Raw genomic sequence first — 11,827 nt, forward strand, 5'->3', positions numbered from 1 at the left:
ATTAACCACACTTACATCACCTGTAATTCTGTGTCTCCTTTGCTGCCATGCACTGTACTGTCATTGTACCATCTTCTAAATTCCATCTGTATCTTATATACACTACTTTCTCTTGCTTACTACTAACTCACCTGTGGTATAGACAGTCCCTCAAATCATCAACCCCTCTAGCCTAGAACTTGACTTCCAAAGTCGATCCGTTATACTTTGAGTAACATCCCCCGGTATATAATGACATATGCGCCATTATCCGCATCTCCATCTTCTAAACCATATGGACATCTTTCTCAGGTGCTTCCGGGTTTCCTAGCTATCCCCATAAACAGTATAAGCTTCCATTGAAACGTCTGCTCATTGTCAATCTACAATTCTTTTTACATGGCTAAACTTGTTCACTTTCTGTTTTCCTTTGGGTGTCGTCCCATCAGTGGATTGCTTCATTCTCATGAAAATTCGATTCCCACCTTTTAACAGTTGACACCGCTCCACACTCTGTTCTTCATCCGTTTACGCTATTCCAATGACCTAAGTTTGCATTAAACCCATCAATCTGCCTATAATAGATCTACCACATAGTAAATCCCCCTCTCCTAGATACCTATCCAGCATCTTGTAGTTGTAGATCTTTTTTATGTGCCGTTTTCTGACGCGTGTCATCACGTTTTTCTATATCTCATCTAAATCCTCCTTTTCACTACAAACCTACTTTGTCTCACCAACCCCTTTGGTTGAAGAAGTTTCACATAAAATTTCAGGTATGCTGTTTATCATCTCCCCCTCCAACATTTGATATTCAAACCAATGTTTAGGAAATATTCTCGTTCATTTCTACCACAGATAATTTTCTCAATCAATTTATGTCTTATAAAAATGTACAAAAAAAGTCCTTCGCTGTATATTTCCGACTGAATTTAGTAAAACAATGATTACTGTCTATATTGTGTGTCTCTAACTACTGACAATCATTGGATATATTGAATTCTCAACCCAAGGAAACACACCTAGGGGCCCCTCGAGTTTGTTAGTAATTTAAGGAGCCATCGTATGCATTACCTTTCTGCCATGTTTTTATTCAGAGTCTAATTCTCAAGTTAAATCAATTGCTGAAATCATCTGAACTATGAAGATATTAAAATAGCAGTCTCTTTCATCACAAATGCTTTATTTCTTCTTATTAACATTGCCCGTTTATTGTCTCTTTATTTTTTTGCTTGCTATATCATGACTGTTCATTCCAACGGACGTTTTATGGTTTATGAAATTTCGTGTAACCTATAACAGCTTTGGGTTCTGGGGATGGATAAGGCTAAGAGACAGGGCCCTGTGGCCCTAAAAGAGAGTCACTAGATAGTGGATGGCAGTCCGAAAAAGAAAGCACCGTTGCCTCCCTAATGATTGTAATGGTTTATTCATATCCTGATCAGGCTGCCCGCTAAACCACCCGTGGTTGCACACGGACCAAGCTCAAGATACTTTTATTACAAGCGAAATCAGAGTAAAGTAACACACAGAAAAAGTGCAACTAATCAGCTCCCCTTCTGACCGTGCTGAACCCTCTTCGCTGAATAATGTGTACATTACACCATAAGAAGGCTCGGTATACTCATAGCAATAGGCTATAGTAGGCTTTTTACTGCTATCATCCTACTTTTTGAGCGCCAGCTGGCAGAAACAGAGACACGTAGACGAATTGCGGAACCAGGTGAATCGAATTCTGCACAAAGTCACTAGCTGGCAACAGAGCTTGCAGTCAATTTGGGGCCCACCGCCACGAAATGGAACCCCAAGATCATCAACCAAAAATGGGTAGGCGAACCCCTCCATCGACTTTTTTTGGAAACACAGGCTATCCAGTGTTGGCAAAATATCTTCCTCTGACTAATCCCTACCCTCGATTCCAAAGCGAGCTCAGAGTCTTGGCTGAAATGGTACTCCAGTGTTCCTTTCCCTCCCAAGAATAAATGTCTTGAGGTAATCTTCTCCTTCCATTCCGTCCATCAATAACATCCATATATGGATCTGTTACCTTCCCGATTAAAAACACAGTGTCTCTAAGCAAGTGGCGTGAACGACCATGATTAAACAGTTCATTCAACTATGCCAATACATCACAGACAACAGTTCCTGGCCATACCGACGTTCTAAAAAGTTTCCTCAGACCGCAATTAGTGGAGCAACCCTCCAATATCAACTATTGCGCAAAAGATTGAGTACCAACTTTTCTCGAAATAACCATAGTGATAAATCAGATTAGAAACCACAAACGACTAATTATCATGAGACATTACCTCCCCCATCTCGTAATTTTCTTAAATGCAAGAGAACAAACCTGGATATGCAGTTAGACCACATAACAAGTTTTTCTCTTAGGTGCACATTCTAGCTATAATTCCAAATAACTCCCATTAGTATCTTTAATGTGTTGTAATCTTCATTGTAACCTAGCCAGTTTTTCTAATATAATAGAAAAAATCTGGATCTTTTTCGAAACCCCGTTCTCAGTTATCTTGAGTTTCAGCATAAAGATAAAGTTAATTGTTTTAACTTATCTCCTTCCAGGTACCTGAAAAAACTCACCCATGGCCCAAACACTAAGTCAAAAGTCAATATCTTGTACATAGTGGGGCTGTGCTCTGTATAGAAGACGTCCTGAAGCAACTGGCTTAAAGCCTGCTACCCGTGAAAGACAAGTAAGTCACTTATGCATATTTGTTTCCCTATAACCCCCTAAACTATACCACCCTACTCCAGGTACCCAATGGACCAGACACTGTGCTTCTAATCCATTGGAAATGCATAGTTAGACTTCAACCTTTTCGTCTTTTGTGCCCCATTGCAGCAGTGGACTTGTGCGCTTAAAAAATAATCCACAAGTCCTGCTTTGTATCCAAGGTCTCCCGTGCGGCAACCAGAGTGAAGCAGCAGCACGCCTCCCATCTGCACATCCAGCCACCTTGGCATCGATGTTCAACCCTTAGATATTACAGGACGCGCCTCTTTTGATAACACACAAACCGTGTCTCAATGATCGCATCTGGAAACCCCATTTAATTGTGATTCTGGAGTCGACTAGACAATCCGAAGAGTACCAAAACCAATCCACGAAAACATTTACAGCCTCCCGGGCGCTACACGCACCCACCTGGCCATGTGGTCTAGAGGTTTAATCTTAGCTGGAGAAATGCAGTCAGCTTTGCGGAACCAAGTTGGCCATGAGGAACTTCCGCGATTTGCGTGACTCAAAGAAAAATGTGAAGAACTGCAAAGGGTATGGAAAAACCACTGAGCAGGTGATATACACAACAACTCCAATTCTGCCACCAGCCTAAAATTAACGAAATTAGCCGCTCACAATTACTGAGTGAGAAGGCTCCCTTTATGTCCGCGATCTGGTGAGGGAGTCTAATGAGCTCTAAGGCACCCCACTATCAACCTAATCAGGCACTGAGAGTGTAATTATATCCCATTATCTCAGACCTTTACCACTGAGACACCGGAAGCCTTCTTAGCTCTGCTGAGATGTGCGCTGTGGCACCTTAGGCTGGAAGCTCACAAGCAGCGTCTGTCGATGTGATTTCAGTCTGCCCCAGTCTGGTCCTGACTATTAAACGACCATGACTCAGCCACGCCAGCTCCACCGCCTACAACTAATCTCCTTATTGAGCAATAGTACTGTCCCCAAATTGAAATTTGTGATTGTATTCTAAAAAACCATCTCACGCCTCTTTCTCCTCCTTTCTCACTCCTTGCCTTCGAGCCATTAAGTTTTCCTAGCATTAGGTGTTTTCAATGATCACTTATTCGCATCAGGTGGCCTATAGGATATTGCAAACCACTTCAGCATCATCCTTCACATAAGTATCAGATGTTCATTTCCTTTTAGATTGAAGCCCAGTTTTGTTCTTACATCCGATGATGTCTAAATGTGTCATCCCTCCCTCGTCCACACAATCTGATCCCATACCTGCCTTACTCATCCAACTCACACATCTCTGTAACACGCCACTAACACTGCTGGAATAACTCCTATCATATCGACACTTTCTGATACATTAGTCTTCCCACCAGTCAATGATGTCTCTGCTCTTTAAATCCCTGTTCCTAAGAGTTTCATGGACTTGCCCCGTGGACGGTCTCTATGTTAGATGAAAAATCGTCGCATTGACAGTTCAGCTTCGGAATTTAGTCACAAACTCTTGGTTCATATCCCTGAGGGTCCGCCAACGTTCCCCAGCGAGCATCGCAAGACATCCCACCCCCACCTCCAGTATTCTCACCCCCATCAAAAGCTAGGAATCGCCCTGACATAAGTAGCCTGCTCCGTTCGAACTATCGTAGGTCGATTTAAAGTCTAGCTGACACTGAGAGAACAAGATCAGCCTCCCGAACTAAAAGAACTCTGCCTTCTCACTCCATGGGCTGGCCGGGAACTTCTGTCGTTCTCTCCACTACTCATCTCAGTAAATCTTCCCTGCCCAGAGCCTATTCGAAAATAAGAAGATAATCTAGCAGCTTGATCTTAAGCAGCGTATTTGATTGATATCTTTTAGTCATTCGAGGCCAAGTATTGCCAGGAATATAAATGCCTCCTCACTTGCTAGTTCACTTGTGTGCGAAGAAATGAGTATATGATGAATTTATTCCCCAGCATTTCTCCGCTCACTGCCCTCCTTGTTTACCGACTATCCAGTTTTACCCTCGTCGTCCTATATGCCATTTGTTTATAGTGCCTCGCTATTCAATGTAACTCGACATCCTTAGTGTGTAATTTCTTTTCGTTATATAAAAGCCAATCTGTCTGTGGGACAAATCCAGACAGCCATGCCCAAATAATCCCTCCTATTTCATTCTCTAAGCGTGAAGATGGATGTGTCAGTAAGAAGAAAGAATATATACCATGGATTTCAATTGAGCACCTTTTCTAAATATACTCAAGTATTTCATTTCACAAGTGTGTGTGTTCTTTCAATTCTAAATGTATATTCATTTTCTTATCTGCATGAATTCGTATTCTAGTATAAACGAAATAAATGCATTCGTGATGAACCTTCCCTGTGACATCGTGACAATAATCACGTAATTGGATTAATGTGTTGAGGTTCATTTTCCAATTATTTTTCAACCACTCCAAGCCTTTAAGCTTTAAGGTCCCGAACCATCGACGTAACCTTAAACGAACCAACTAAGTGGTTCCGATACCACCACAGATTTTCATTATCTAAACTGTGAAGAGACTCTTCTGTGATCGTTGCATCCTACGCCTGTATTGCAACAGGCAACTCATAATAATTCATCAGATTTTTTGAACCATGCTCTTCCTAATTCATCTCGCTTTTCTTAAGCCCTTGAATTTACTGCTGTTTAATGCTGCCTATCATGTTCTCCTGAAAGTAATGTACTAAAGTCCTATCAATACACCTATTCTCCTGAGAAATTGTATGCTCTCTAGAAAAAGCAGGCCTGGCGAACTTCTAAAGATTTAATATCCAGCCTGTATTAAATTTGTTAGCTCTCACCCAAAATATCTAGTATTTCAAAGTAACCAGATAGAAGATCCACCCTACCTTTGTCTATCTACCTATCAATGTATTTTTCAATCTATGAACCATACAGAAAGTATTGCCTTCCGGTTTTCTCTTTATATTTATTTTATGTGCTCGCACTGTGCGTTTTTGTTGTGACGAGGCTTATCTCTCTAATTGGTAGAAGCGAGGATTTACCTTTGCTACTACTCCTTAAGTAGCAGCTGCTATTTTGCCTCTCATTTCAACTTCTCTTAGTTGTGAGCATCACTCTACGGCTCGATTGCCTCAAGTTAATGGAGCAGCTTGTTTCCTTATCTAGCTGACACACCTTCTCATTGTTGCCTCCGAGCGCACGTTGTCTCTAGTTACTTCCCTGACTAGGATATCTTAACCTTCAAACATCCCCCAGTGTCGTTCATGTGCGCTGTTTTGATCTAAATGAGAGAGAATTGCATGGCCAATCCCTGCCTCCCAAATTGGTGATCACTTCAAGCAGATTGAGTCCAGAGTGGTCTACACCCCTTTATACCTGGCGAGTGCCTACTGCATCCCGTCAGAGACAGGCTTCTCTCTAGCCAGAACTACTCAACCCTATAACAAGACCCAGGATAGATGAAGGAACATTTTACGGATGTAAGGACAAGTACTCTGTGCTCCTGCTCAATTCCATCCAACTGCAGAATTACCCACAACTGCATAGGGCTGCACCGAGTCTATGATACGTGCGGTTGTAAATGAGGATATCAGCTGTGCCACCCCCCTTCCCCACCTCGAACAGTCTGCCTATCCCAACCTGTCCCATTGGAACACGTTTGCTCAATTGGCTCACTTTGCTGAGCAGCATACTCTCCCCATTTACAGGTGCGTAAGCGGTTAGGAGCCAGAAATCTAGTTGTCCAACCATGTCGCATCGGCAGATGGCAGTAGATTTGCAGCACTGGTCAAATTCGTACGCCGGAGATGCCGACCTAGAACAACAGCAGAAAATCCTAGGTTGTAGTTTTTTCAAAATCGCGCTCTATCTTTCCGTTCCCTCTGTTAGTTGGCCCAAATAAACAAAGTAATTCTGATAAGTATCCTCTTTCACCAACAGGCAAAACCAATTACTGAACCATTCATTAAGGACCATTCCCACAAAGCAAATCCTGCCTACCTGCGTTTCATCAGCAAATGTGTCAATTGTTTAAAAGAAAAATTAGCCACCCATCCTTCACAGATTCTTCCTGAATATGACAAAAGAGAGCCAATCGATGTCCTAATTGATAACCTTATAAGCCTCAGTACGTAGCCCCATACCAAACCAAGAACTTGCATCACCATAAACCATACAACCATAACTTAATTCTTCACCATTTCCTTTCCTATCCCGCCAAAAATACGATGTCATACACCCTGCACACTAATCACTGTAACGCTATTGCTTTAAGTGCAAACCAAACATCAGATGAAACATTATTGCAAAGTGCTCACTATGCAATTATTCACTTTACGTCCTTGTCTTCACCTTCATTACCTTCATACCTACATAATATACCCATAACTGTTACATCTTTCACCACGCGAATAATGCTAGTATTGGACCGACAACATCAACTCATATGAATGCCAGAAACAAGCAATATCGCATATAATGAACCCCCGGAACAGAAACCACCTGTCATCTTGACCTCGATACAAAAGTATATAAGCAAATTTGGCACCTTTCAAGACCCTTTCATGTACAATAATAAATAAGAATAAAACAAATAATCAGTCATAATACAAAAACGGTCTCAGACGCATCTCGGGATGAACGGGATCGTCCTTCGTGTGGTTGAAGACGAACATCCCGAGAAACATCCAGCTCTCGTCACATCACATCTAGTAGAGTCTGAGTGCATGCTTGCCTCTTGAGATCCAGACCAAGGATAGGAGGTCTGCTTCAACCACCTCTGTTCCACACTGACTGAAGGGTCTAGCCTGTGCACCATGCAAGAGAAGAAATGAAATCATGGGGAAATGAGAAATGAAAACCCATGTGCACACAAACACTTGTCCTTAGATGTCTTTCACAGCAGCACTGTCTGTAATCTCCAAATAGTGGAGCAGCCTAAAAGTCTGTCAGCTGGAGAGGGGTAAACAGAGTATTCTGTAGCCATTCAGTGGAACAGCATAGATGGATGAAAAGTGATGAGCTTCTGCTTTCTGCTGCCACATGGGTGAGCCTCCAAAGCATTGTGCTAAGTGAAAGAACCCAGACACAAAAGGCTACTTCCTGCAGGAGTCCGTTGATATGAAATGCCCGCAAAGGGCAAATCTACAAAAGACAGAAATTAGATGAGAGGGTGCCTGGGCGTGCAGATCCGCTTGGGGATCGACTGCTGATGGGTACACGGACCCTTTTCGTGGTGCTGGCAGGGTTCCACAACTGCACTGTGGCGGGTTGCACCACTGTGTGAAGTTGCTAAAAGTCACTGCCCTGGAAGTGATGGGTGTGATTTGTGGTATGTGATTACACCTCAGTAAAGCAGTTTAGGAAGGTAATGCAGATGTGGCAGGTGAGACATGTGGGAAAAGATGTGCCATTGCTTTCTGTAACAGTGGGGAGCGCCCCTGCTCCTTCCACGTCCTGGGTCCGGCCTCCTCCACATGTGCTAGATGCTCCTCCAGAGACAGTCGCTGCACGTCAGGACAGAACCCCCCAGTGAGCACACACGTCTAGTGTGTCTCTGTGTTTACGCACAGGAGCCCGTTGGTGACCACAAGTCAGTGGCTCTGGACAGGCTCCAGAAGCCACCCTGCATCTGAAATTCTACTTAGTTGTTTTCCTATTCTTCTCAAATCACGTGGACCCAGCTTCCGTTTCCCAGATTCAGTAACGGATCTCAGCCCTTAGCTCCAACCACTGGTCACAGGAATACCTGTTAACCTGGTGTGAGGTCCCCTGCCTGAGATCAGCAACCCAGGTGGGATGCTCAGCAGAGCAGTAACCAAGACAACGGAACTCCATCCATCCTCCTTCTGCCGCCAGGACTGAGGTGCGTTCCCTCCCGTCCATCTGCCTGAGTGTCTGGTAAGGAAGGGGACTTGGGGGCATAACACACCACTGAGTCATTGAAATTGTTCTAAATATGTCTGTGAATAAATATGGCAAAATTCATCTCAGAAGGGAAGACACGTAATTAAAAATTTTTGTAACGTCTTTAGTAGCAAACATGGCTCTTCAGTTCAGGATTCTATTTAAAACCAGGATGGGTGAAGCATCATGTGATTGTGCTTCTCAACCTAAACTGTGCATCAAATCTCCCCTGGAGAGGCTTTAGGAGAGCCGATGCTGGCAGGACATCCCCAGAGAGTCTGAAGTAGTAGGTCTGGTATGTGGCCCTGGCGTGAGCTTTATCTGAAAGTGTTCTCTTCTGAAAGCCGACCTTGCAGCTGTGGAAACGGAACCCATTCTTACAAGAGGAAATCGAAGATCGAAAATTTGCAACTCCTCTCTACAGCGAAAACAGGTTTTCATCATGACCCGCTATGCTTGACAGCTATCTTAGGCTGAGGAAAGGGACGACTTGCCCGAATTAATACTAGTTTGAAAACTGACCTTGTGCTTGCTCTGCTGCATGTTCCTGAATCCAGAGTTTTACAGTTAACTCTCTGCTGTTGTTAGTGAAACTCAGTACGTTTTAGTTCTTGTCAGGATCCCTTGTGCCTAGTTAATTGAATACATTCCTAAAATACTGTGGAGATACCGTCATGCACCAGATCAGAATAGTGCTTTAAAGATCAAAGATGGCTGAGAATTGTAGCTGTGGATGCTGATGCAGCAGGATCGGCTGTCAGCGTATCTGCTGCCTGTGCTCAGTTGCCGTTTCCTGTGTTATCAAATTAACTCCCGCACTCAGATGAAGACCAAATCGGAACAGGATGCTCATTGGGAAAAATACAGTTAAGCAATCCCTTGTTTGGTGCACACCCATGGAGACCCACCTCCCTAAGGGTTCTTTAGGGATCTCTTCCAGATATCCTTTGGCACATTCCCCAGTGATGGGCTTGCACTGCTGTGTCCTGACTCATCGTCTTGTTACAGACAGGGCTTTCAACCTCTCAGGTGCATTACAGTGCCCCGGGTCCTCTCGGAGATCCAAAAGAGGGTCATGGCGTGTGCTCCGGACACCTTCAGAGTGTGTCTGCAGGAACAGGGCCTCTGAGAGGAACGGATCCCCACCTGTGGCAACAGGAAGATCTCGGGTCAGCCTTTTGCAGAGCAGCTCCAGGGGAGTCACTGCACAGTGAAGATCACACCCAGCAGCGTGCCCGGGATTGTGGTTTAAGGAACTGGGTGGATGGCGGTGCCCATCCATGAGACACCCCAGGGAACATTGGCCTGGGGCTACTAAGCAGGTCTGCAGGGCTTCTGGGACATCTGAGTGCAGATGCCCCATACGTCTCGGCCTGTGGGGAATCTGGGGCCCAGTTGAGATGTCCTAGGTAGATTTAGTGATAGGAAAAGCCATCAGCATACAGGGGGATACTGATGAAAACAAGTTAGATGGGTAGAAGCTCTGTGGGGGTGACGTGGTCACCCCAAGGATCATGTATGGAGTGGAAGAGCACAGGGCAGAGGTTGGAAACCAGAGGAAAACAAAGCCCAAGATTTAGGAGGGGATCAAAGTAAATGGACTGACAAGGAGACTTAGAAGTAATGGACTGAGAGGTAGGGGGAAAGCCAGGGTGGGCTGCTGTCACAGACTCTGACCAAGGAAAAGTGGTTTTGAAAACGGAAAGTGTCCGTGGCCAGTACAGCACTGGGTACTATGGTTTGGCCCACGGAGCTCTTGGGAGGCGTTAGCAAGGGGATGTTCTGTGGATGGGCACATGGCGGAGGAATCGAGAGGTAACCAGATAAGGATGGTCCTGGTGTCTTATACTTTCAAGAAGCATGGCTTGAAAGGAACCAAAGATGCATGGTATTGGGAGCAGTGGGCTGTGTGCTCGCAGGGTGTGCTCTCCTCTCCTGGCTCCACCTGGTGATGCTGACCTGCACCGCCCGTGGGTGGGGGCGGTGGAAACTTGCCATTGGTTGTCTCTCTCCTCTTGCTGTGGGCCCGGTCCTCCCTGGATGACTGAGCCTCAGCCACCCTGCTGGCATCTGCCAGACCCGTCTGAATCTGGGTCTGATCGTCCAGCCCATCCCCGGGAAGGGACGTCCACTCCTCAGCCTCAGCCGCGAGGTCCCCTAGCCATCGCCTGCGTAGGCTTTGTCTGGATTCAGTCCCTTTCCACATTTCTCCCTCGGGTGATGCAGAGCCCTCCCTTGGATCTCACCTGCACCACAGCAGGAACCAAGATCAGCTTCAGAAAACGAAATTCCTAAACTGCAGCCACCCTTCTGCCCAAAGACTCCGTTGGGTCATCGTACAGTGTGCCCCCTGTGACTCCCAAGTGTGAATGGGGTGGAATCCTCCTTTTCCCTGGAGTTCCTCTTCATTTCTTGTCACTCCTCCCTTGTCCGAGCTCTCTCACCTCTGCCTGCCACTGCCTCTGTGGGCCGTTCCCCCGCTGTGACTGGGATGCTCTTTTCCTTGGCTTGTCTTTCATTTGACCCATGACTTCCCATACAATATCCAGGTCAAAGGGGGCATAGTGTAGAATGTGTCCCTTGTCGAGTACATCTAGGAGACGCTGTTGTCCCATAAGCCCCATGCCCCTGAAATATAAAAAACAGAGGGATAAAGAACACAAGAGGCAAGTATGCCAAAGGTGCCTGAGATGTTGCCTAAGATGAGCACTGAAGAGTGTCTGCGGGATCAGGAAGTATGGATATTCGTGATGGCCATGACGAGGCCAGTTACAGTGGAGTGACTGGGACAAAAGCTCCATGGAAGGGGGCAGAGGAGAGAATCTCTCTGCAGAATTTGAAGCAGTTTTGCCTTGAAGGGCAACCGGTAATGTGCCAGTAGCTGCAGACTAGGGTGGTGGAAGACGGTGGGTTTCCCCCTGTGCTGTGGAATGCTCCGATGTAGAGGGAGCAGGTGCTGGTTCAGGAGAGAGGAATGATAACTGCAGGGGCAAAGTCCCTGAGAAGGTGCAAGGCATGGGATCCCGGGCAGAGGTGAGCGGCTCCGTGCAGTCACGAGCAGGCGTGGAGAGGGGCAGCAGAGTGCCAGGGCAGAAACATGCAGATCGGGACTGGGAAACTTGAGAAATCCCACCGGATTGCTTCGGTATTCTCCAGGAATTATTGGCGGGTGGGGCTGGTGGTCATTAGCATGAAAGGTTAGGAGTGTGTAGTGTAGGGGTGTAGTTAGGTGACCCTGAAACTG

The 11,827-nt window shown here is 45.5% G+C and overlaps 1 long non-coding RNA gene across 1 annotated transcript; it reads right to left on the reverse strand.

Moving 5' to 3' along the window:
• Nucleotides 1–8,691: 8,691 nt before the first annotated feature.
• LOC106503957 lies at nt 8,692–9,621 on the reverse strand. The gene is made up of 2 exons (XR_001917729.1): nt 9,492–9,621; nt 8,692–8,939 (listed from the first exon to the last, which is right to left on the reverse strand). It is a non-coding gene; the product is annotated as an uncharacterized LOC106503957 (long non-coding RNA).
• Between the last annotated feature and the right edge of the window lie 2,206 nt (nt 9,622–11,827).

Source organism: Capra hircus, unplaced genomic scaffold (assembly GCF_001704415.2).
Source record: "Capra hircus breed San Clemente unplaced genomic scaffold, ASM170441v1, whole genome shotgun sequence".
Taxonomy (NCBI): domain Eukaryota; kingdom Metazoa; phylum Chordata; class Mammalia; order Artiodactyla; family Bovidae; genus Capra; species Capra hircus.